The 25,313-nt window shown below is 48.2% G+C and overlaps 1 protein-coding gene and 1 long non-coding RNA gene across 9 annotated transcripts in view; one reads left to right on the forward strand and one right to left on the reverse strand.

Moving 5' to 3' along the window:
• LOC140425299 (uncharacterized) overlaps positions 1–17,238 on the reverse strand; it is a 35,717-nt gene extending 18,479 nt beyond the window's left edge. The window contains exons 1-3 of one of the 2 annotated variants that reach the window (XR_011947818.1): positions 17,124–17,238; positions 16,792–16,996; positions 12,500–12,633 (exon numbers count right to left, since the gene is read on the reverse strand). This is a non-coding gene — a long non-coding RNA (uncharacterized lncRNA). Of the gene's footprint in view, positions 1–11,203; positions 12,634–16,791; positions 16,997–17,123 lie in introns of those variants that run through there. The other variant, XR_011947817.1, reaches the window with a different exon arrangement.
• The window catches only part of skap2 (src kinase associated phosphoprotein 2), a 1,200,731-nt gene that overhangs the window by 758,215 nt on the left and 417,203 nt on the right, over positions 1–25,313 (forward strand). The gene's annotated exons all lie outside the window — the stretch shown is intronic.

The following is a 25,313-nucleotide window of genomic DNA, read 5'->3' on the forward strand; positions in this document are numbered from 1 at the left end:
ACTCTCTTCCCTTTTATGTACCTGTAGAAGCTCTTGATATTCTGCTCTGTTTTTTTTCTTAATTTACCGTAGCTCTTTTTATTACATTTTTAGCATCCCTTTGTTTATGTTTGAAAGTTTCCCAATCTTACAGCCTGCCACTGGCCTGTGCAATATGATGTACTTTAGTTTTTGGCTTTATAATGTCCTTGACCTCCTTGTTTACCCATGGATGTTTTTAACCCCTCTTGCCATCTTTCTTCCTCACTGGGATATATTTTAGTTGTGAGGAATTGAGTATTTCCTGAAACAACAACTACTGCTTATCAGCAGTTTACCTTTTAGCCTTCCTGCCAAGTCTATACGGGCCAAATCTGTCCTCAAGCCTATGTAATTTCCTTTGTTTAATTCCAGAACACTAGTGTGGGACTCCACTTTCTCGCCCCCAAATTGAATATTGAATTCTACCATACTATGGTCACTACTCCCGAGTGGATCCTTAACTGTGAACTCATTAATTAATCTCTCCTCATCACGGAATACCAAATCGAGAGTGGCCTCCTCCTTGTTTGGTTCCTCAGCGTACTGTTCCAGGAAACAATCTCTAATGCATTCAATGAACTCCAGGCTACCCTTGTCAATATGATTCCTCCAGTCTATGTGTAGATTAAAATCACCCATTATTATTGCTGTACGTTTTTTATAAGCCCCCAGTAATTCCTGGTTTATACTGTGCCCCACTGTAGAACTACTGTTTGGGGACCTATAGATTACTCTTACCAAGGAATTCTTCTCTTTGTTATTTCTACCCAGACTGATTCCACATCTGATCCTTTTCCTCACCAGCAGGGCTACGCCAACTTCTTTTCCTTTCAGCCTGTCTTTCTGAAATACTGCATGCTCGTAGATATTCAATTCCCAGACCTGGTCTCCCTGTAACCACGTTTCAGTAATCCTTACCAAGTCATAACCTTTTGTTTCTATTTGCGCCATTAGCTCATTAAGTTTGTTACAAATGCTTTTTGCAGTTAGATACAAAGCTTTTAAATTTGTTTTAATGCTATATTTCCCTACTCTTCTATAATTCCTTGGGTGCATAAAGATATTCACCTGTTCTGTCCCACACTTTTATTTTCTGGTAACCATCCACCACATTGCTAACTGCAGTCTTACCATCTCATTGAAATTGGATTTTCCAGTTTCCCCTACAATTGAACCACCCCCCACCATTTAGTTTAAAGCACTACCGACAGCCCCAGTTATACGATTCGCTAGGACTCTGGTCCCAGCATGACTAAGATGAAGAATGTCCCTTCGGAACACGTCCTCTCTCCCCCAGTACTGGTGCCAATGTGCCACGAATCCAAACCCATTTCTCCCACACCAATTTTTGAGCTACAGAATGAACCTTCCCTCCCACTGACCGCATGTGCATTCTCCCGCAGGCCCTCCAGCTGATAGTGCCAGCCCATTTGGGCTGTCCCCGCCCCCAAACTCCCATGAGAACACCTCGAAGGAGAGGTCCGAGGATGCCACTGTTGATGTCTCACAGCTGTCATCCTCACCCTCCACCAGCGCAGAGACACTCACATCGGTGTGCAACAGTAGTAGTCCGAACATCTGGGGCAAAATCTCGTGAGCAACACACAGTTGGGCTGGTTTAGCCCAGTGGGCTAAACAGTTGGCTTGTAATGCAGAACTATGCCAGCAGCGCGGGTTCAATCCCTGTACCGGCCTCCCCGAACAGGCGCCGGGATGTGGCGACTAGGGGCGTTTCACAGTAACTTCATTGAAGCCTACTTGTGACAATAAGTTATTGTTATTGTTATTCTTATTCTTATTATTGCTGATGTACATCAGGTGGAGGCAGGAATGCCCAGGGGAGACAGCAGTCGGAGGTCTACTGGATCCCAGCTCAGTCCCAGTCATATCCTGAGCCACTGGACAAGGTTTACCCGAAGCTGATGCAGATTATAGTGTGTGGCCGTGATATTCAGAGGGGAATGTTAGCAACCCTCGAGCAGGTCCATAGCCAATTGAAGGAGTCCCAGAGGCTCGGGGCACAGGAGATGGCACTGGCAATGAATGGCACCGAGGCCAACACTGCTAGGGTGGCGGCCGCAGTGGAGAGCCTGATGCATGGCGTCGGCAGCAGGTGTCCAAGGTTTGGCTCAGTCAGTGACGACTATCGCTGAGGGCCTCAGCAGCATGTCTGACTTGCTGGGGGACGTGACCCAGTATCAGACCATGATGAGGCACTGCAGAACATGTTCACGTCCAAGGTGAGCATAGCCAAGGGGCTGCGGAGCTTGTCCCAATCACAGGTGGGCGTTGCCGGGACACTGCAGTGTGTCCCAGTCACTGAGGAGCATTGCCGACAATGCTGTAGGCATTGGGGAGCTGCCAGGTCTGGTAGAACCAGATGACACATGGGCAGCTGGAGCTCAAACCAGCTGCCCCTCCACCCCGAGGGGAACCCCAGGGCCCTATGGACACCGACCATAAGAAGGGGGTCCCAGTTTCCAACCCGGACCCATCCTTTTAAAAAGAATTTAGAGTACCCAATCAATTTTTTCCAATTGAGGGGCAATTTAGCATGACCAATCCACCTACACTGCAAATCTTTGGGTTGTGGGGGCGAAACCCACGCAGACACTGGGAGAATATGCAAACTCCACACAGACCGTGACCCAGAGCTGGGATCGAATCTGGGACCTCGGCACCATGAGGCAGCAATGCTAACCACTGCACCACCGTGCTGCCCTCGGACCCATCCTATGGAGTGACGATAGTGGTCACCCCCTCCCCTGAGTTCCACCCCTCTGACGACGCTGCATCTTGCAGTCAGCACCCGGAACTGGGTGGCATGGCTGTGCATGTGCCGGCAGCAATTGCACCGAGGCCCTCCTGCCCCTGTGGATGCCCGCCAGTGGCATCAAAGGCCATGGGATGTGGTAAACAGCTGGCTGTCTCCAGCTCTGCGCATCCTGGGGAAACACCTAGATGCAGCAGTAGAGCATGGAAGGCTCAGCACATCGAGGAACACTCAGAGGGCACGGGGGTGGGAAAGGGCTGGGCGGGGGGGGTGGAGTGTGCGTTTAGGAGGGGGGGTGTAGCGCGCGTTTAGGAGGGGGGTGTAGCGCACAATAACTTACACGATGTGAGAAGCGATGAAGTCTATCTAGGCTTTATTAAGCGAGACTTGTTCCCCAGCAGCTCAGCAACAGAATGAGGCTGCGGGGAGAACTCGAGCTCTTATACTCCGCCTTCAGGGCAGAGCCAGAAGTCGGCAGATCCAACCAGGACCAGGGACCTGTCAGCCAATAGCCTCTCGGCTTCACAGGTACCATATTACCCCTAATACATACCACCACATTCACCCTTTGTTAAAAAGGAACCCGGCGGGGTGGTGGTTCGCATGGTGGTAGCGGTTTACAAGGCTGGCCCTGGAACAAATTTCGGACTGTGGCTATACATATTTAGCTATGTACAAGTTTGTCAGAACTATTTACAATAAGGAAAAAAACTTTTCTTTTACAACAACATTCTTGCTTTCTTGGTGTCACGCGGATTCCACGAGTCGAGCGGGCGGTCTGGTCTTCCTCTTCGATCGCCTCAGCCCCAGTGGTGGTGCAGGTGCTGGCTCGGGTGCTGTCGTCTCCGGGAGCGTTGCGCTGTTTGTTCCTGTTTTACTCCTGGGCGGGCACGGGAGGAGGACCGATCCCCCCGGGAAGGGGGCGGTCGCGGGGTGTGCCGGTGGCAGGGAGGGGGTGATTGGTGTTGGGGTGTGTGTGCGCTGCCGGCGGGCGCCAGGTCCCGCAGGGAGACCGTGTCCTGTCGGCCGTCGGGGTACGCCACATCGGCGTACTGCGGGTTCGCGTGGAGAAGGTGAACCCTCTCGACCAACGGGTTCGATTTGTGCGCCAGCACATGTTTCCGGAGCAAGATGGGTCCTGGGGCTGCCAGCCAGGTCGGCAGCGATGTTCCGGAGGAGGACTTCCTAGGGAAGATGAGGAGGCGCTCGTGCGGCGTTTGGTTAGTGGTGGTACACAGCAGCGACCGGATAGAGTGGAGAGCATCCGGGAGGACTTCCTGCCACCGGGAAACTGGGAGATCTCTGGACCGTAGGGCCAGTAGGACGGTCTTCCAGACCGTGCCGTTCTCCCTCTCTACCTGCCCGTTCCCCCGGGGGTTGTAGCTGGTCGTCCTGCTCGAGGCAATGCCCTTGCTGCGCAGGAACTGACACAGCTCGTCACTCATGAAGGAGGACCCCCAGTCGCTATGGATGTACGCGGGGAAACTGAACAGTGTAAAGATGGTGCCAAGGGCTTTAATGACTGTGGCCGCTGTCATATCGGGGCAGGGGACGGCGAAGGGGAAATGGGAGTACTCGTCCACCACGTTCAGGAAGTATGCGTTGCGGTCGGTGGAGGGGAGGGGCCCTTTGAAATCCAAACTGAGGCGTTCAAAGGGGAGGGAAGCCTTGATCAGGTGTGCTCTATCCGGCCTGAAAAAGTGCGGTTTGCACTCTGCGCAGATGTGGCAGTTCCTGGTGACTGTACGGACCTCCTCCACAGAGTAGGGGAGGTTGCGGGACTTTACGAAATGGTAGAATCGAGTGACCCCCGGGTGGCAGAGGTCCTCTTGGAGGGCTTGGAGGCGGTCTATTTGTGCGTTGGCACATGTGCCGCGGGATAGGGCATCGGACGGCTCGTTCCGGGATGATACAAGATCTCATAGTTATAGGTGGACAGCTCGATCCTCCACCTTAAGATCTTGTCATTCTTAATTTTGCCCCGCTGTGCATTATCGAACATAAAGGCTACCGACCGTTGGTCGGTGAGGAGAGTGAATCTCCTGCCGGCCAGGTAATGCCTCCAATGTCGCACAGCTTCCACTATGGCTTGGGCTTCCTTTTCCACTGAGGAGTGGCTGATTTCTGAGGCGTGGAGGGTCCGTGAGAAAAAGACCACGGGTCTGCCCGGTTGGTTAAGAGTGGCCGCCAGAGCTACATCGGATGCGTCGCTCTCGACCTGGAAGGAGAGGGACTCGTCGATGGCGCGCATCGTGGCCTTTGCGATATCCGCTTTGATGCGGCTGAAGGCCTGGCGGGCTTCTGTCAACAGGGGGAAGGTAGTGGACTGTATTAGCGGGCGGGCCTTGTCTGCGTACTGGGGGACCCACTGGGCGTAATATGAAAAGAAGCCCAGGCAACGTTTCAGGGCTTTGGAGCAGTGGGGGAGGGGAAATTCCATAAGGGGGCGCATGCGTTCTGGATCGGGGCCTATCACTCCATTGCGCACTACGTATCCCAGGATGGCCAATCGGTTTGTGCTAAAAACGCATTTTTCCTCGTTATATGTGAGGTTCAGGGCATTAATGGTCTGGAGGAACTTTTGGAGGTTGGCGTCATGGTCCTGCTGATCGTGGCCGCAGATGGTTACGTTGTCGAGATACGGGAATGTGGCTTGCAACCCGTGCTGGTCAACCATTCGGTCCATCTCCCGTTGGAAGACCGAGACCCCGTTCGTGACGCCAAATGGGACCCTTAGGAAATGGTATAGCCGCCCGTCTGCCTCTAAGGCGGTGTACTTGCGGTCACCTGGGCGGATGGGGAGCTGGTGGTATGCGGACTTGAGGTCCACGGTGGAAAATACCTTGTACTGGGCAGTCCGATTGACCATGTCGGATATGCGGGGGAGAGTGTACGCATCTAGCTGCGTGTACCTGTTGATGGCCTGACTATAGTCTACGACCATCCTTTGCTTCTCCCCGGTCTTCACGACTACCACCTGGGCTCTCCAGGGACTATTGCTGGCCTGGATTATGCCTTCCTTCAGCAACCGCTGGACTTCAGACCGGATAAACGTCCGGTCCTGGGCGCTGTACCGTCTGCTCCTAGTGGCGACGGGTTTGCAATCCGGGGTGAGGTTTGCAAACTAGGATGGCGGTTCAACCTTGAGGGTTGCGAGGCCGCAGATAGTGAGTGGAGGGTATTGGGCCGCCGAATTGGAATGTTAGGCTCTGGAGGTTACACTGGAAGTCTTATCCCAGTAATGTGGGCGCGCAGAGTTGGGGAAGGACGTAGAGCCTGTAGTTCTTAAACTCCCTCCCTTGCACCGTTAGGTTCGTGATGCAGAACCCTTTGATCTCCACTGAGTGGGATCCAGCAGCTAGGGAAATCTTTTGCGTGCTTGGATGGATGGACAGAAGTCAGCGCCTTACTGTATCTGGGTGAATAAAACTTTCCGTGCTCCCTATAGTCGATTAAGCATGGCGTCTCGTATACGTTGACCAGCACCGTTGTTGTCGTCGTTTGGAGCGTCCGGGGCTGCGATTGATCCAGTGTCACCGAAGTCAGTCGTGGCAGTAGTGTCGCGGCGTTTTCTTCAGACCCCGTGGAGCCGTCTATGCTGGGGTCCTTTGTTGTCAACCAAGATGGCGGCGTCCATGAATCGCACGTGGTCGGACAAAATGGCCGCCCCCATAAATCGCACGTGGTCGGGGGTGGACAAAATGGCCGCCCCATGAATCGCACGTGGCTGGGGGGTCACAAGATGGCAGCGCCCATCCTCCCCTCGTGGTGTCCGGGACCCAAAATGGCGGCGCCCGCGGGTCGCACATGGGGTGCTGGGGGGTGTTTGGGATGTGTTGTCCTCGTTCTTCTCCGGGGATTGCGGCGACCCCCCGGGACCGGCACACTGCCATGTAATGGCCCTTTTTGTCGCAGCTTTTACAAGTAGCTGCGCGGGCCGGGCAGCGCTGCCGGGGGTGTTTCGCCTGCCCGCAAAAGTAGCAGCGGGGCCCCCCCGGAATGGTCTGGCGCTCTAACCGCACAAGCTTGGTGGGGGGTGCCGGGGAGTCGGTCGCGACGGGGGTCCACGGAGCCCAAGGGGCTGCCGCGCGGTCGGGGCCATCGGCGCGGGCGTTTTGGGAGGCCACATCAAGGGAGGCCGCAAGGGCCCGTGCCTCAGAGTCCTAGCGACTCTCTTTCTAAAAGTCTCTGACGAATTTGGGGAGAGTTCAAACCTGCCACGAATGCATCTTGAATTAGCAGGTCCGTGTACTCGATCGCGTTCACCGGCGGGCAGTTGCAGTTTCGTCCCAAAATCAGCAGCGCGCCGTAGAATTCATCGAGCGATTCTCTGGGAATTTGCCGTCTCGTCGCGAGTTGGTGGTGTGCGTAGACCTGGTTTACGGGCCGAATGTAGATGCCCTTCAGCAACATGAGCGCCGTCGGGAAATCCTCCGCGTCTTCTATAAGCGATTAAATCTCCGGGCTTACCCTCGAATGCAGGACCTGCATTTTCTGCTTTTCCGTGATCCGACCGGGGGCCGTTCGAAGGTAGCCTTCGTAGCATGCTAGCCAGTGTTTGAACACGGCCGCCGAGTTTGCTGCATGGGGGCTGATCCGCAGGCACTCCGGGACAATCCGGAGCTCCATAGTCTTTAAAGCTCGCTTAATAAATTGTAGCGCACAATAACTTACACGATGCGAGAAGCGATTAAGTCTATCTAGGCTTTATTAAGCGAGACCTGTTCCCCAGCAGCTCAGCAACAGAATGAGGCTGCGGGGAGAACTTGAGCTCTTATACTCCGCCTTCAGGGCAGAGCCAGAAGTCGGCAGATCCAACCAGGACCAGGGACCTGTCAGCCAATAACCTCTCGGCTTCACAGGTACCATATTACCCCTAATACATACCACCACAGGGGGTTGGTGGCGGGTGAGGGGCTGGTGGGGAGAGTGCGGTGGCAGCATCAGGAGAGTGGGGCAGCGGTGGGCACTTATGTGAGAGACTTTAAAATACCTTCACCACAACCAGTGGGACACCTCTGGTACTTTATTTTGCAATGCAGGCTGACTAGCAAGCCCATGCCCCATCCCCCCCCCCCCCCCCCCCCCCACTCAAGCACACTGTGTGCAGGTGATGGGTGTGGGCGAGCACTCAGCAGACAGTCGGGGATCAGAATATGGCATGGTTTGAGGAGCTCCAGCGCTCAGTTCTCTGCATGTTATCATCACTCCCTGCCCCCGACAGTGACGCGCTGACAGTGTCGACACAGTCCCAGCATCCTGGATTCATGTAACACAGACCCTGGGAGGATGAGAAATGAGGAGGGGGGAGAGGAGGAGAGGATTGTGAAGGGAGGGGGGTGCAGAGGGATGGAGCGAGGTAGGGGGAAGGAGAGAGGGGGTGCAATGATGGTCTAGACCACCACATTCTATGTGAAGCGGGTGATGACAAAGGCCTTCCTGGCTCTCAAGGCTTGCCGGACCCTCTCCCCTGCTGCCTGTCCTCCAGCCTCCAGCTAGTCCTCCGGTTCCTCCCCAGAATAGTCCATCAACCCTTCCTGGTCCGGTGCCCCCTCGGAGCTGGCCATATATTCCTCCCACTCCACCTCCAGCACGTTGCCTCGCTGTTGTGCCAGGTTGTGGAGGACAGAGCGGGCTACCCTCCGGGGATGTTCCGGAGCGGTCGAAGCATCGGATCCGCATTTTCAGCAGACCTGTGCCGCTCAATGACCGACGAGGTGGCCATATGGGCCATATGGGTCTCATTGTATCGGATCTCTGCAGTTGTCACTGGCCTCCATACTGGCATCATTAACCAGGTCCTCCGCGGGGTACCCCTTATCATCCCGAGGGAGCCAGCTGGCCATCCTGGGGAGGCCTTCAAAGATGTCGGGGATGTCTGACTGCCCCAGGATGTAATTGTCGTGCACACTCTGTGGAATGCGTGTACGCACGTGCATGATCTTCATGAAGTTATCGCCCATGAGCTGGATATTCTGGGTGGATCCTTTCCTGTTGACGTAGGACACTCCAGACGGTGCGGTGCGAGCAAGGCAGTATGCATGCCATCTATAAGCCCCTGGACCTGGGGCTTCCTGCCGATGGCGGAGAATCCTGCTGCCCGGGCATCCTGTTGGGCTTGGTCCGTGTCGAAGTTTATATAGTCGGCTGCCCAGGCAAACAGGGTATCCGTGACCTTTCGGGTGCACCTGTAGGCTGTTCCTTGTGAGATGCCACACAAGTCCCCGCTCGAGCCCTGGAATGAACATGAGGCGTAGAAGTTCAGGACTGTAGTGACCTTGGCCACTGGGAGCGGGTGTCCTCCTCCTGCACATGGTGCCAAGTCCTCAAGGACATGGCACAGGTGCCACATTGTCTGCTTGTTAAGGCGGAGCCTCCTACGGCACGTGTTGTCTGTCATCTGCTTGAAAGACTATGGGCCCTTCCGGGGCTCCATCTCTGGATCTCACCCCAGCTTCTGGGTGGGGCTGGGCCCAGCACATGTCGACTTTGCTGCTGTCACCACCTTCTCCGGAGCCTAGCTACCCGGCCTGCCAGCAGCACCACCAGGGCAAGTTCCGCAAGGTTCGGAATATCGTCCATACGGTTAGATATCTGTGAGGAATTGGGAGAGGGTGTGAGACTGACAAACAACGATGTCATCCACTACGGGACCTTCCAGTCCCCCCATTGCTATTCTCTGCCCCACCCAGCACACCCTGCTCATGCACCCCCTGCTCATGCACCCCTGGCCACAGCAGTGGAGGGGGGAGGGGGCTGCTCATCGGCCCTTGCACCCCATACACCCGCACATAACATTCCGTGGACCGGGCCCAGGTCCCCTACTTGTTGCGCTCGCGGACCCTCCGGTCGGGGACATGTCCCCATGGCTGGAACCCTCGGTGTTCGGATGTTGGCTGCTGCGTCTGTGGTGTTGCCTCCTGCAGTGTTCAGGCATCATGGTCTGAATGGAATGCCAGGCAATAACCCCCACATGCTACATGGCACACCCACCCACGGCAATCCACTTGGGATGTGTGAAGTACTCACTTAACTACGATCGGTAATGCCCTAATTGCAATAGCATTCAGTCACATGGTAGAGGCCTCCGTGGTCAGTGGGAGTCATGGGTGGTCAGTGGTACATACAGCAGGGGCTATGGTTTCCCCCGGAACGGGTGCACAAGATCCAGGGTTTGGCAAGGCGCCCCAACCTCCTCCGAGCACAGGGGCAGCGAACCCAGTGCCCCGGCCCTGCTTGTGAGCGAAGGTGGCTTCAGACCTCTTCGGGTCCCCGCAGTAGCCCTTTCGGCACGTTCACATTTTTAAAAAGGACTACTAATCGGCGCCTGTGTGACTACTTGCTGGGAAGGTGATTAGATAACGGAAGGCCGTTGGATACGGGGTGGCTCCTATTAATTGTATGGAAATTGGGCTAAGTGGTGATTATTGGTTTCTCGCCATTTTATAGCAGGATCCCGATTTCCATCTATGAATGCGGGCCGTTTGGATCGCAAATGGTTTGGCGTCCTACATGGTTCTGATTTTTGACGCCTTTCACTATTTAAATGCCTTGTTTCACTCTCACTAGTGCATAACAAGGCCACTGAATCGCGCCCATAGTTTTGATTCCGGTGTGGCATCACAGAGCCTTCGTAAAATAGAAGTAATTGGGAAATTGTCCCTTGGCTGCAGTCGTACATATGTCATGTGAGAGTACCCTTTAAGAAATGGGTGTTTAAGAAATGTACCTTTAAGAAATGTAGCTGCTCATGTTACTGGAGTGATGTCAGAGTGTGGGTAGAGCTGAGCTCCACTTCTGCTTTTTGAGTTTCAGTTTGAGAAGAGCTTGGGTGTGTCTGTGAGCTGCACTGCTGTTGATCTCTGCCATGAAGGACTCTTAATCATTTGGTGAATTCAGAAGAATTATAAATGTTTTCAGCCTTGAATGTAAACCCTAATGTGCTCCTGTTTGAAGGTTTGTTAAGTCTTTTGGATGGTAAAAAAGGACAGCATACAGGTTATTTAGTGTTGTATTCTTTGGGGGGTGATTTACTGGTTGCTAAGATGTTCGCTTTTTTAGAAAGGTTAACTTGAGTTCATAGAATAAACATTTTTGTTTTAAAAACCACTGATCCATTTTCTGCTGTACCACACCTGTAGAGTGGGCCGTGTGCTCCCCATACCACAATCTATTAAAAGTTGTGGGTCAGGTGAACTCCAGATACACATTGGGATTCTCTAAACCCTGGCCCATAACACATGACATGAAGCTGTTTTGAGAACAGCAACTTGATCAATGTCCTTTCCTCAATCATGACAGAAACGTGGGATGTCACTGATATCACAATGTTCAGTTCCATTCAAAACTTCTCAGACGACGAAGCAGTCTTTGCCCTCAGCAGCAGGACCTGGGCAATGTTAAGGCTTCGGATGACGAGTGGCAATCAATACACAACCTGCAAGCATGCCAGATAAAGTCCATCTTCAACAAGTGAAAGTCTAATTCCCTCCTTTGACATCTGTGCATGTTGTAATCACTGAATTCCTCAACATCAATATCCTGGGTGTTACCATAGATCAGAAACTGAACTGGACCAGCTGCATAAATACATACTGTGGCTACTAAAGGAGGCCAGAGGCAGGACATAATGTGGTAAGTAACTCTCTGGGTTACCTAAAACCTTTCCACCACCCATAAGATGCAGGTCAGGTGTGAGATGGAATATTCTCCACTTGCCTGGATGACTGTGTCTCTGACAACATTCAAGAAGTTTGAACCCTAACCCTAATCATCCAAGCCAATGCAACCCCCTTGATCAGCATCCCATTCACTGCCTTAAACAGTCACTGTCTTAAACATTCAGTACCTTAAACATTCACTCCAAACACTAGTGCACTGTGACTTTTCTTTATTCGTTCATGGGATGTGTGGGCATCGCTGACCCGGCCAGCATTTGTTCCCCATCCCTGAGGGCATGTAAGAGTCAACCACACTGCTGTAGATCTGGAGTCACATGTAGACTGGACCAGGTAAGGATGACAGATTTCCTTCCCTAAAGGCTCATTGGGCCTCCTTCAATAGGAACTCAAAAACACTTGAACTCTGCTGTCCAGAAGAACAGGGCAGCTAGTGTTTAGAAATACAACCTGAAAGTTCCACACCAAATCGCACATTATCCAAACTTGGAAATAAATTGCTGTTTTCTCATCGTTGGGTCACAATCCAGGCATTGCCTACCTAAGAGCACTTTGATGAGTGTACCTACACTGCAATAGTTAAAGGAGGTAATTCACCAACACCTTCTTGGGGGCAATTGGGGATGGACAATTAATGCTGACCACCCCCCCCCCCCCCAACCACATGCACGCTATGATCCCTCATCTCATTGTTCCCTCACATACATTTACTGATTTATGAGGGCTGTTTCTCTCTCCCCAACTTTTAATTTCTCTGTCTTAATTTCTTTGTTCCTTTCAGGTGAGCGGTTGTTGATATGCAATGATGCAGTTGCTTTGCTAGTACACATTCTTTTAATGTTGAGGTTAAATGTGTTTTTCAACCTCTTAAAAAGCTGAACCATATGAATCCAACATAAGGCAAGATTTATTTAAGGAATAAAAACTGTTGTTGACAATGAATTTGTGATACTTCCTTGTTGTAAATGGATTATATATGCTGAAATGGCATATTGTGTGCCCACTGACTTCTCCTCAGTGCGCGTACCTGAAAACTGTTTGCTGCTGGTGAAAGGCCTTGACAAGATTTGCATAACGATCGGCTCACCCTCACAAATGGCCCCACTGGAAGATCTGTTCCACTTGGGCAGAGTAGATTTTAATCTTCTTGTCCCTCCCTTGCTGTTTGAATGAAAGTAAGATTTGTATTTATATATCGCCTTTCAAAACCACTTATCAAGGCAAGTTACAGACGATGAAGAAGGTGTGAAGTATAGTCACTTGTAGTGTATGAAATGTGACAGCAAATTTGCGCACAGCAAGCTTACACAAACAGCATTATGATAGCCAGATAATATGTTTTTTAAAAATTGTTATTGAAGGATGAATATTAGCCAACACTGCAGAGAACTGATCTGTTACTCCCAAATAGTGCCTTTTATTTGGTATCTCTGACTCTGCAGCACTCCCTTCATGCTGCAGTAGAGTGTTATCCTAGATGTTTGTACTAAAGTCCTGGGTGGAACTTGAACCTGGAATCTTCTGACTGAGGCATAGTACTCATGCCGATGTAAGAAGCTGTGATCGGTGTATATCATATTTGTAAAATCAGGCTCAGCATGGACGTGCAATGTGGGAAACTTCAGGTTATATTTTTCTGCAGCTATTCATCACTGCTGCAAGCGAGGAAGTTGAAAATCCCCTATCCTCGCCTAGTTTGGGGAATGTGGATTGCCAAAGTTTTAGCTGTGGTTTATGGAAATGGGAATCGATAGGCGAGTTTATATAAAAAAAAAAAAAAAAAAATTGTAAATCAATTTAAACCTGTGCACTTAGTTTTAATGAGGAGCACCCAATTCATTGAGAAGTTAGGTCAGTTATTAAAATGTTGCACGGTAGCATTGTGGATAGCACAGTTGCTTCAGAGCTCCAGGGTCCCGGATTCGATTCCGGCTTGCGTCACTGTCTGGGCAGAGTCTGCACATCTTCCCCGTGTGTGCGTGGGTTTCCTCCGGGTGCTCCGGTTTCCTCCCAAAGTCCAAAGATGTGCAGGTTAGGTGGATTGGCCATGATAAAATTGCCCTTAGTGTCCAAAATTGCCCTTTGTGTTGGTTGGGGTTACTGGGTTATGAGGATAGGGTGGAGGTGTTTTCCACCCTATCCTCAGAGCCGGTGCACACGCGATGGGCCAAATTGCCTCCTTCTGCACTGTAAATTCTATCTATCTATGACTCGGTTTTAAAATGATTTTATTTTGAACTTCTGCATGCCAGTGGCATATGAAAAGAGTGCTAAAGAAGTTCATGAAGTAAGTGTTTTTTTTACTGTATTGCCTGTGGACCAGAAAGAACAGAGTGCTTCTCACTGCCCCGACCCCAAAAACTAACCTTTTAAACTCTCTGCAATCTCCCTGGCTTGTAATCGGCTGATCACAGCCCCTCCCATATTGGCAACCCCCACCTTGATGATTTTATTCTCTACAACCCCCCCCCCCACCGGACATTATTAGTCTGACCTGTCAACCACTCATCGGCTACTTTTCAGCACAACACAGCCAGCTTGCAAATCTGCCTGACTATTTGTTTGGAAACTGGTGAGAAGGAGCCTGTAAATGTAAATGAGAAGTTTGGGTGAAGGAGTCTGCATTTTGCTGATTTTCTGTAAATGAGGTTGTTTATATTAATCTACCGATGAATCCACCTCTCTTCTGTCTCTCTGGCTGCGAGCCTTATAAAGCTGGAACTGAATTCTACAAAATCAGCACATGGTTATTCACTGCCATCTCTTGAGTATCCTATGTCAGGTGATTTATGAGAACCTTCAAACATAGAAGTCAAATAGAAACATCTGCTATCTGTGAGAGAACAACACTTCTCTGCTGAACTGAAATCATTTAGGGACAGGACAAAGAGCATGGATTTTTGTGTGGAACAATAAGTTCTCTTGGGCAACACAAATAAGGAGGAGGTAAAAGTTTCTTTGGTATATCCCTTTTTTGCTTCATCCGTGGAATTTCCTGCTTTGCAGGGTGCTGCTCCATGTCCCAGATGTTTGGATATGAGCCACCTTTCAGTGCTTTGTATGATATGAGAAAATAAAGTGCATCTTCAATTTAAACCCGCAGCTTATGAAAATGAACAGGTATGATATTTCAGCATTAACGTTTGTCCATTATAATTATGGCACTGCCCATTTTTGGGCACAGTTGGGATAAGTTTATTATAGTTGAAGTAGTGCTACAAATCTTTTGTTTTTTTTAAGACTACTGGATTAAAGTTTTGGAAAAGCGCACTATTTATTTAGCTTTTAAATTTGTCATCATAAATCAAATTAGTATTTTTTAAAAATTCTTATGTAAAATTATTAACTTTTTTAAAGTCCATAACCTGTTTTATGCAATAATAAAGTATGCTATGAATACTGCAAATTGTAATCTGATTGTGAGCCTCTGGGCTTATGTCTATAATTAGAATAATTCCTGGCATACATAATCAGACCTCTCTTGAAAGAGAGTAGAGACAGGCATAATCATTTTCTGTTCCTATGACAACCACTAATGGTAGACCAAGGCTACCTGTCTGATGGAAAAGGCCTCATTAGTGTGTGAATGATAAATATATGCATAAACAAAAGATACTGCATGTATCTGTTTTTGAGAAATTGTGCCTAAAAGAAAAATTGGGAAGCATTCATCAAGATAGGATTCCCTAATCAGATTAGTACAAGATCTTGCCAAATTAAAGCAAAATATGATTGCTTTGTGAAAATTGAAATTTTTTTTTTTTTTTAAAAGTCAACCTATTGCTGAGTGAAGTGAATTAGAGAAAACTATTTTCTTTTAACAAACTTCATTGACATGATTTCCAGATCTGATAACATGTTTGCTGATGCTGGTTGCTTGAGTCATTCAATTTGACTAGGGGACGTGTAACAATATGGCCCCAAAGGTGTGGTATCATGGAAATGGACCAGGTATAAGGGGCAAGAAACTGGTTTTAGACATGAAGTGGATGGCATTCCTGGAATGTAATTTTTTGTAAAGAAAACATTTTTTTATCCGTGACCTCCAGTGATCCCTTTATGGAGTGATGGTTCGGGATCCCATTAAGGACCATGAATAAATACAGGAAAACTGAACATGTGTCGCCAAATTTGGCAGTTAGACCTTCATTACCATATTCAAGGCTCTTTTGGGTCATCTTTCGAAAACATAAACGTTTGCTTCTCCAAAAAAACCTTTTCATTATGGAAATGGATTTTTAAGGTTATACGAAAGGTTAAATTCTTTAACAGGGAAAAATATTTGTTAACCATGTAGTCCCACCAACATGGGCCTGTGGATCAAATGGTCTGTTTCTGTGTTGTAATGCTAAGATTCAAAAAATGTTTTGTGACTTTTCATATCTTCATTTATGTTTCCTCAAAATTTTGGGGTTTACGCTGTGTTTTCAAGAGCATCCTTTTAGGTGACATCAAGGAGAATAAATCCTGTGTATCTTCTCACCAGAATGGGAGTATGTCCGTAGCACAGTTAGAAATTAAAATCAGGAAACCTGTCCATGATAGTCTGTGCAAGAACAGCAATGGCATTCTTTCGAGCTGTTAAACTGAAAGAAATAAGACAAAGTCCAAGATGTACATGTCCCACACAAAAAGCCCTTTAAATGAATATTTACAAAATTGGGACAAAAAAAGTCCAATACTTTTGGAAAGACTCGAGTACCAATTGGGGATTGTACTTTCCCATAATTCTTTGTCTTCGTCCTTATGTTTGCTTATCTTCCTCTCTCTTCATCTCTTCTCTATCACCACATATATTGTTCAACAGAGGGCAGGCAACCTGCTTCACAGCCTCTCACAGGTAATTTGGGTAATTAGCCATAGCCCATGAAGTACCATAGTCATCTCTCCATTAGAGAGAGACAGTGGTTACATAGCTTGAGGGGAACCACTCTACATCAAGCATGGGACAAAGTAAAGATGCAGGTTTCCATGAACTACCACAATCACACATTATCAACATCTGTGATGCAGTGATTAAAAGAGGCGATTCTCAAATTTATTCATCTTTTAACTCCTTTTTTGCTGGATTTTGACAGCTCAGCTGAGATCTGGTACAAACTATAGAGAATTGTAATCATGCACCTGCATCCGAATGTGTGGCAGAAATTTTTAAAGAAGGAAAACCCTTTTCTATGTGATGTTTGAAAATTCTCAAAGTGGAACCCGAATTTGTGTTATACAGAAGAATGCACCTGAATATATAAAATAGTCTTGTTGATTTCATAATTTGCAAAATAATGGTTGTTATAACGTTTTACATGATTTAGAAAAACATACCTTATAGATGAGTCTCAACAAGCTATGTGCAAAAAACACGAGTGTTTTGTTCATTGAAGCGCCAGACACATCAATCAAAGAGGCAAAGAAAGGTCCAATGAGGTGAGGAAGATCCAACTTTTGCAGTCATTATTTTCATTAAAACACCAATCAGGTTTGTTTTGGTTTCTGGATCACAAGCTATAGGTTTCGGTCGTGCTCTACCCTAGGAATAAATAGTTCAGCAATCAGGTACTTTTAAATAAAAACAATCTCAATTCACAAATTATTATACAGAAATGCACTTCATTATGCTTCTCAATCTATTGCTAGTGACTTGAACGGAACCATACTGCTATTGCCGATGGTTGATTGTGCACAGAATAGCTTAATGGTGACAGTACTCATCAGCATAGAGTTCAGCTGGCGGTCAGCACCAAATAATTCAAGATTGTTTCTAAGTTTGTGGCTGGCGGAATTTGCTTCATATACTTAGCTGGCAGGGCTGCTGATTCTAGTTATTTTGATTAGAAAGGAAATATATTCACTTAGCAACTGCATTTGCACAACGCACGGCATTTATACTGCCTCCGAAGGTTTTGCATTGTAAAGGCACAATTGGACTTTATTGTTGATTGATAGACAAAAGACTTTTTGGTTTTGCAGTGGTGCCAATTAGTCTGTAAGACTTGCTTACTTTGAATTCTCATCATGTGAATTGAATAGAATAAGAAAATACCTGTATATAACTGCAAAGGTAAATGGCTTTAGATTTCCTAAACATAATTCACACATAAGTGTGTGAATTGTCTTTTGTTTGCTGTTGAGAATTAAAATTGCTAGCCTGGGGCCAGCAGACTTTTTAAATGAATGAAAGTATTTACAACTTCAGCAGTAAACAAAGGGGTGTGACAGAGCAGAGTTTTATCAGAAGAACTTTATAGCCTTTGAATGGAAATTTGGCAGGAAAAGGGGAAGGTTTATTGCTTTATAGCCTCCCTCACTTGGTCTACATTTCTTAGGAGAAAACTGAAAAGGGATAAAGGGAAAAAGGATGTGACACAGTAGTTTGTTTTAGGGGTTGATGAGCTTGTCACCAATTTTGTTGAGGCGGGATTGGGGGTAGTGCTTAGATATGTCACATAGTTATGCAGTTCAGGAAGCTATTACTTGTGAACAGAAACACAAAATACAGTTAATTTGCGTTTTGACAGCATGTGTAGATTCAACTGAATCCAAAGTAGCTTTCTATTGAGCATTTTGATTTTGTACTACTAAAATAATTACATATTTTGCCAAAAGCATTGAACCATTATGCCCTTGAAATTTGTTTGTAGAGGGAGATCAACTTTTTCAAAACTGTTAGGTGCACAAAACACAACCTCCTAACAACTATGAAGTTAGTTTATTTTGAAAATGATTTTGCCATAGAATCTAATTTTTGGAATTGAACTCTTGTCAATAATTCACTTGGAGCTACCTTCAGAAATAATTGGGCTTTAATTATAATGATTATAATTATATAAGTGTTACAAGTAGCACTGCAATGAAGTTACTGTGAACATCCCTTAGTCGCCACGCTATGGCGCCTGTTTGGGTACACTGAGGCAGAATTCAGAATGTCAAATTCACTTAATAAGTACATCTTTTGGGACTTGTGTGAGGAAGCCTGAGCGCCTGGATGAAACCCACGCAGACATGGGGAGAACGTGCAGACTCCGCACAGATAGTGACCCAAGCCAGGAATTGAACCCGGGTCCCTGGCGCTATGAAGCAACAGTGAGCCACTGTGCCGCCAAGATTAGAGGTGACATGAGGAAAAATATTTTCACCTAGACTGGTGGGATGTCTGGAATTCACTGCCTGAATTAGTGTGCCTGAATTGCGCAGTGTAAAGTCTGATAGTAATGAAAATTAAGATATAACGTTGAAGTACTTCGCATATGAATACGTTCTTCATGTTATGGAGTGCCTCAGAAGTAGGAAATGCCAGACTCTAATTTTTTACCCTATCACAGTATGCCACTGTTTTCAGACCGATTCCGTCAGTCTGAATTCATATTTAAATTTAGATGTAGACATATATAATCAACTTGTGCTTTAGATCAGGGTTTTTCAAAGTGCGGGTGGGTCGTGGACGGGTGCCAGGAGGATCACAGACCAATTGGTCACACCATTCCTGCAGTGGTCCCGATCGTGGGGAAAATGACCAACAGCTGCTGCTGCCTTTTACAATGAAAATGGTGGCTGCTGCCGCCTTTTAAATGAAAATAAATTGGGCTCTGTGGAGTCTTCTGGCCAGAAACAATAGCAAAGAGCAGGTCACATGCCCAGTACATATACCTGAGGTCAAGTGCCCTCCACCTGCGTGTTGTTAACGTCAAATCATGGAGCAGAGTTGCTTCCATTTTCCAGCTGCTGGTAAGAGGACTGTAAAGATGGATCATTTTCTTCCAAGTAAGAGACGGCCATAGACTCAAATAGGCAGGGTATATACTGGACAGGATCTCACAACTGAAACTGCTGGAGACAGCCACTCAGGACATTCTAGGGCAGGATAGAGTAGTGATAGCTCTGTACAGAGCTGCAGGGCCTCTGGTTAAAAGTGTACAAAGAAGAAACTTAACTCGGGAACAAAGCAGTATAAGATATTGTTTTGTCAATTATGCCAATGCAAATAAAGATGCAAAGCCCTTATGAGTTCTATGCAAGGACATACTGGCAAATGAGAGGGAATGTTTCCGATTTTGAAAGAGATGCGGGGTGAAAATGTTTTTTTAATTTAGAGTACCTAATTCATTTTTTCCAATTAAGGGGCAATTTAACATGACCAATCCACCTACACTGCACATCTTTGGGTTGTGGGGGCGAAACCCACGCAGGCACGGGGAGCATGTGCAAACTCCACTCCACACAGACAGTGACCCAGAACCGGGATCGAACCTGGTATCGAACCTGGGACCTCGGCGCCGTGAGGCAGCAGTGCTAACCACTGCACCACCATGCTTCTGAAAAATTATTTTTGAGGTTGAGACCCCAGAGTCAGTTATTAACTTATTGACTCCAAGTTCAGGGTCCTTCCTGTTTGTTCCTGTTAATTCCCTTATTTTCCCTTTAATATTTGCCATTATATTTTTGATCCATGGATGATTTATTGACATGTGTCTTTAAGGCAGCTGCATTTTAATTCAAGCAGAAGGAAGTTGTGGCCTGTGCCTTTAAAGCAAGCAGAGGATTTCAATAGCAGGAGAGATCAGTGTTGACTCGGTTTGACTGATTTGGCTGGTGTTCAATGAATGGCCGAAAGGGTGATGCTCTGCCTGGTAACATGTGGTGATTGGATTTGTCCAACTGAAATAGTTCAGAGACCTAAAAAGCTTTCAGTTTTGCATTGGCAGCTAAGTGGGAACCTCTCTTTTTCTCACTATATTTTCTCCAGTGATAACCAGCTAATTCTCACCAAAGAGTCACTGTGGGAATCAACTCTCTTCGCAGAAAAGGCTGATGTTCAACCAGGGACCTATCCTAGAAAGGTTGTGAGTAAGACATTGCTAACTGCAAGGAAGATTATTGCAGGCTGTAAACCAGAGACTTAATCCACACTCGTACTGTAAAGGAAGTGTGCCAAAGAACTCATCATCTGAAGCAAGGACTCTAATCCTTATTATTTATTACCCCCTCCTACCCCTCTGTGTTTGTCTTGTGTGAGTAGAGGGTGGGGCAGTTAAAGTGGGAGTCGGGTATTAGCTTGTCATTAAGCAGCTGTATTGGCTGCATATTTCATGTTTGTTCTTGTTATAAAAAACAGTAATTGTGTTTAAACGTACATACCTGATGACTATAAATATTGGGCAGCAAAGGGCCAAAGATTTTGGGAATTTTTATGATTTATTGGTTCCTTCACTTGTGTTGCGACTCCAGGACATGTGGGGCTGGAATTGACGTGCGCTTACCAGGGTGGCATAACACTACTGTTGTAGCTGACCTGTGATACCACATTAAAAACATGCCAAAAATCCATGAGGCTGTCGGCCTTCTGGAGAAACATCTTCCAAGAATATCCACTGCTGAATAAAGCGAGCATTTTGTTGATATTGCTCTTCGCAATGATGTACATGTGTGAGGTTGAATTTCTATTTTCATGAAGATGGCACAGAGGAACTGGCTGAAGTCTGCACCTGACGTGCGCATTGCCATTTCTTCCTTTGAACCTGACTCAAGTGAAATCGTGAAGACCAAGCAGGCTCGCCTTTTGGAAGTAAATGAACATGGTGTGGGTCGTGAAGGTCGGCTGGCGTGGTTTGTGAAGGTCGACTGGTTGACAAAAGTGGGTCCCAGGAAACAAAAGTTTGAAAAACATGCTTTTAGATGCAAGTTTTTCTGTCTATATTTGGTGATTTTTGTGTTCATGTTGGCCATGCAATTAGGAAATATGAATTTATGACATCCAACGCCAACCTCTGTATTGTGTGAGATAGCTAAGGATTCTCTTAGACTGCTGTTGGGATAACGGACCAGACCCTAACATTTGTTAGCATACTGGGCAAGAATCCCATATAATCTTTTTTAAATTTGTAAAACTGTGAGGGAAGGATACTTCACTCCAGGAGTGATGAATCGGACCAATAGATATCTTTTATGTTAAAACAAACTTTAAACACAGAATTAACCACATTAACATTAAAGCATAGCTTTACAATTATCCGTTAGACCGATGTTAAATAAAAGGAAAAGCTTGAACTTACTATCTATGCCTGCTACTAACTCCAATTAAGCAGGCCGAGGGGGAGGGGGCACGGTTGTTGCGACGTGGCAATGGGTGAGAGATTACATGGTCAGGGGCGGAGAAAGGGGCCATCTGGGTTCGGCTAGGTATAGGGTGGAATTAAAGAGGTGGAAATTAAGTGGGGAAGGTGACGGACGGTTGAGGGGATTGGAGGCGTAAGACTCCGGTAAGGCTGGTAACGTGGAACATCCGGGGACTGAATGGGCTGGTTTAAAGGTCGCGGGTGTTTGCGCACCTCAGGAGCTTGAAAGCAGGGGTGGTCTTTCTGCAGGAGACGCACCTCCATGCGAAGGACCAGGTTAGGTTAAGGAAGGGGTGGGTCCGACAGGTTTTTCACTCAGGGTTTCATTCAAAATCGAGGGGAGTGGCGATTTTAATGAGCAAAAAAAAGGGATTTATGAGTGCGAAGGTGGTGAGGGATCCAGTTGGGAGATATGTGATTGTGAGTGGGGTATTGGAAGGGGCACTTGTGATGTTGGTAAATGTGTATGCTCCAAATTGGCATGATGTGGGCTTTATGAGGGGGTTACTGGCAGCGATCCCGGATTTGGTCATGCGCTAGTTGATCATGGGAGCAGATTTTAACTGTGTCCTAGAGCCGAGGGTGGGTAGTGTACGAATGACAAGGGAGCTGGGGAGGTTTATGGAGAGGATGGATCTGGTGGATCCATGGCACTTTCAGAACCCAGGGGAAAGGGGGTATTCCTTCTTTTCACACGTGTGTAAGGTGTATTAGAGGATTGATAACTTCGTAGTAAGTTGGGAGAATTTGGTTGGGGTGGAGGTGGCAGAGTATGTGGGGCTAGTTATCTCGGACCATGCGCCCCATTGCCTGGAAAATTGGTTCAGATCGGGATGAGAGCAGAGGCCGGGGTGGAGGTTTGGCTTGGGGTTGTTGGCAGATGGAGGTTTTTGTGATAAGGTGCAGGCAGCGATTAAGGAGTATGTGGAGTTGAATCAGAATGGGGAGGTGTCGGCGGCCACATTTTGGGAAGCACTGAAGGCAGTGGTCTGGGAGGGAAATTATTTTGTTTAAGGCTCATGCGGATAGGGAAAGGAGGGAGGAACATGACCATCTAGTGAGCGAGATAGTGGAGGTGGACAGGGAATATTCGAGGGTGCCCACCGTGGAAGGATTGGTGAGGAGGAAAAAGTTGCAGGGTCAGTTTGACAGGCTGACAATGGGGAGCGTGGTAGGGCAACTGCGTCGGGCAAGAGGGGTGTAATTTGAGTATGGGCAGAAGGCGAGCCGCATGCTGGCGCACCAGCTGCGGTGGCAGGCTGCATCCAGGGAAATATTGAAGATACATGATGGGGATATGGTGTTGGAGCCAGGGAAGATAACCGAGGCGTTTAGGGAGTACTACCAGAGAATTTACGAGGCGGACCCGGGAGTGGGGAGAGGAGGGGAACACGGGGCGGTTTCTGGACGAGTTGGAATTTCATTTCCCCAGATGGAGGAAGGAAAGAGGCAGGCGTTGGAGGAGCCCCTGGGGTCGAGGGAGGTGCTGGATATAATCAGGGGTATGAAGCCGGGGACGTCTCCTGGCTCCTGGGCCGGATGCGTACCCGGTGGAATTTAATAAGGAATTTGCGATGGATCTGACACCACATCGGTTGGGGGAGTTTAATGAAGCACTGGAGAACGCAGAGTTGCTGGAGCCGATGACGCAGCCAATAATCACACTAACCCCGAAAAAGGGGAAGGACCCAGTAGAATGTGAGTCCTATAGGCCCATATCACTATCGATCACAGACGTGAAAGTATTGGCTAAGCTGTTGGTGGGGAGGATGGAGGACTGTGTCCTGGGGGTGGTTGCAGAAGATCAAACAGGCTTTGTGAAGGGCAGGCAGCTCGCGAGTAATATATGGGCAGCATGGCAGCACAGTGGTTAGCACAATTGCTTCACAGCTCCAGGGTCCCAGGTTCGAATCCCGGCCTGGGTCACTGTCTGTGCGGAGTCTGCACGTTCTCCCCTGTGTCTGCGTGGGTTTCCTCCGGGTGCTCCGGTTTCCTCCCACAGCCCAAAGATGTGGAGATTAGATGGATTGGCCATTCAAAATCGCCCTTAGTGTCTAAAAAGTTCAGGTGGGGTTACTGGGTTATTGGGATAGGGTGGGCATACGTAGGGTGCTCTTTCCCAGGGCCGGTGCAGACTTGATGGGCCGAATGGCCTCCTTCTGCATTGTAAATTCTATGAAGACGGCTGTTGAATTTGGTGATGAATCCGTCAGGGGCTCTGGTACCGGAGATGGTGGTGTCCATGGACGCAGAGAAGGCATTTGATCGGATGGACTGGTGGTACTTGTTTGAGGTTTTGGGAAGGTTTGGGTTTGGGCTGAGCTTTGTGGCATGGGTGCAGTTGCTGTACGTGGCACCAAGGGCGAGGGTGAGGATGAATGATATGAGCTTGCGAAGCTTTGACTTGCACAGGGGTACGAGGCAGGGGTGCCCGCTGACGACGTTGATGTTTGCGCTGACCATTGAGCCATTGGCGATGGCTCTTAGGGGGGTCGGCGGAGTGGTGGGGATTATGAGAGGATAGAGGGAGCATCAAATGTCGCTATTATGTCGATGACCTCTTGCTGTATGTTTCAGATCCGTTGGAGAGTATGGGCCTGCTGGGGAGGTTTGGAGGGTTCTCTGAGTGCAAACTGAATGTAGGGAAAAGCAAGGTTTTCCCGGTGAATGAGATGGGACTGTGGACTAATTTAGTGGGGATGCCATTTACGGTAGCGAGGTTTAGGTTTCGGTATTTGGGGATTCAGGTAGCGAGGGAATGGATGGGGCTCCAAATGTGGAACTTAACGAAGCTGGTGCAGGAAGCCAGGAAGGACCTTAAGAGGTGGGATACACTGCACTTAAGATTGGCAGGGAGGGTCCAAGTGGTAAAATTGAATATTCTGCTGAGATTCTTCTTCATCTTTCAGGCTCTCCCGATCTTTATACCAAAGGCCTTTTTTCGGAAGGTGGACATGATCATTTCGGACTTTGTGGGCGGGGAAGGTGCTGAGGTTGGGGAGGACTCTGCTACAGAGGCAGCATGGAGGGTTGGCATTGCCAAACTTGCTTCATTATTATTGGCGGCGAATGTGGGTAAAGTGCAGCGGTGGTGGGAAGGAGAAGGGGGAGAGTGGGTCAGGGTGGAGGAGGAATCTTGTAAGGGGTCTAGTTTGAGGGCTATGGTGATGGCAGCGTTGCCAATGGCTCAGAGTAGATATTCAGGGAGCCCGGTGGTGCAGTCCACGGTGAAGATATGGAATCAGTTGAGGAGTCATTTTAGGGTCGAATGGATGTCGGTGTTAACGGATGCCGCTGTGCGAGAATCATGGGTTTGAGCCGGGGGTGGGGAATAGCATGTACAGGAGGTGGAGGGAGGTGGGGCTGGTCAAGGTGAAGGATCTGTATTTGGAGGAAGGGTTCACCAGTCTGGAGGAGCTAAGGGAGAGGGTCGGTCTGCCCGAGGAGGAGAGAGTTCAGGTATCTGCAGGTGAAGGACTTTGCGGCAAAATCTGGAGCGGCTTCCGTAGGTTGCCGGGATGCACCCTGCTGGAGCGACTACTGCTTCTGGATGTGGAAGGGGAGAGAAGAATTGGGGATATATAAAAGTGGCTGAGGGAGCAGGGAGGCGAGTGTGTGGTGAAGATCCAGGAGAGATGGGAAGCAAGAGTTGGGAGGAGAGATCAATTGGGAGTATGGAGTGAGGCACTGCGTAGGGCAAACGGGACCACCTCTTGTGCATGGATAAGCCTGATA

This window comes from Scyliorhinus torazame, chromosome 6, assembly GCF_047496885.1.
Source record: "Scyliorhinus torazame isolate Kashiwa2021f chromosome 6, sScyTor2.1, whole genome shotgun sequence".
Taxonomy (NCBI): Eukaryota; Metazoa; Chordata; class Chondrichthyes; order Carcharhiniformes; family Scyliorhinidae; genus Scyliorhinus; species Scyliorhinus torazame.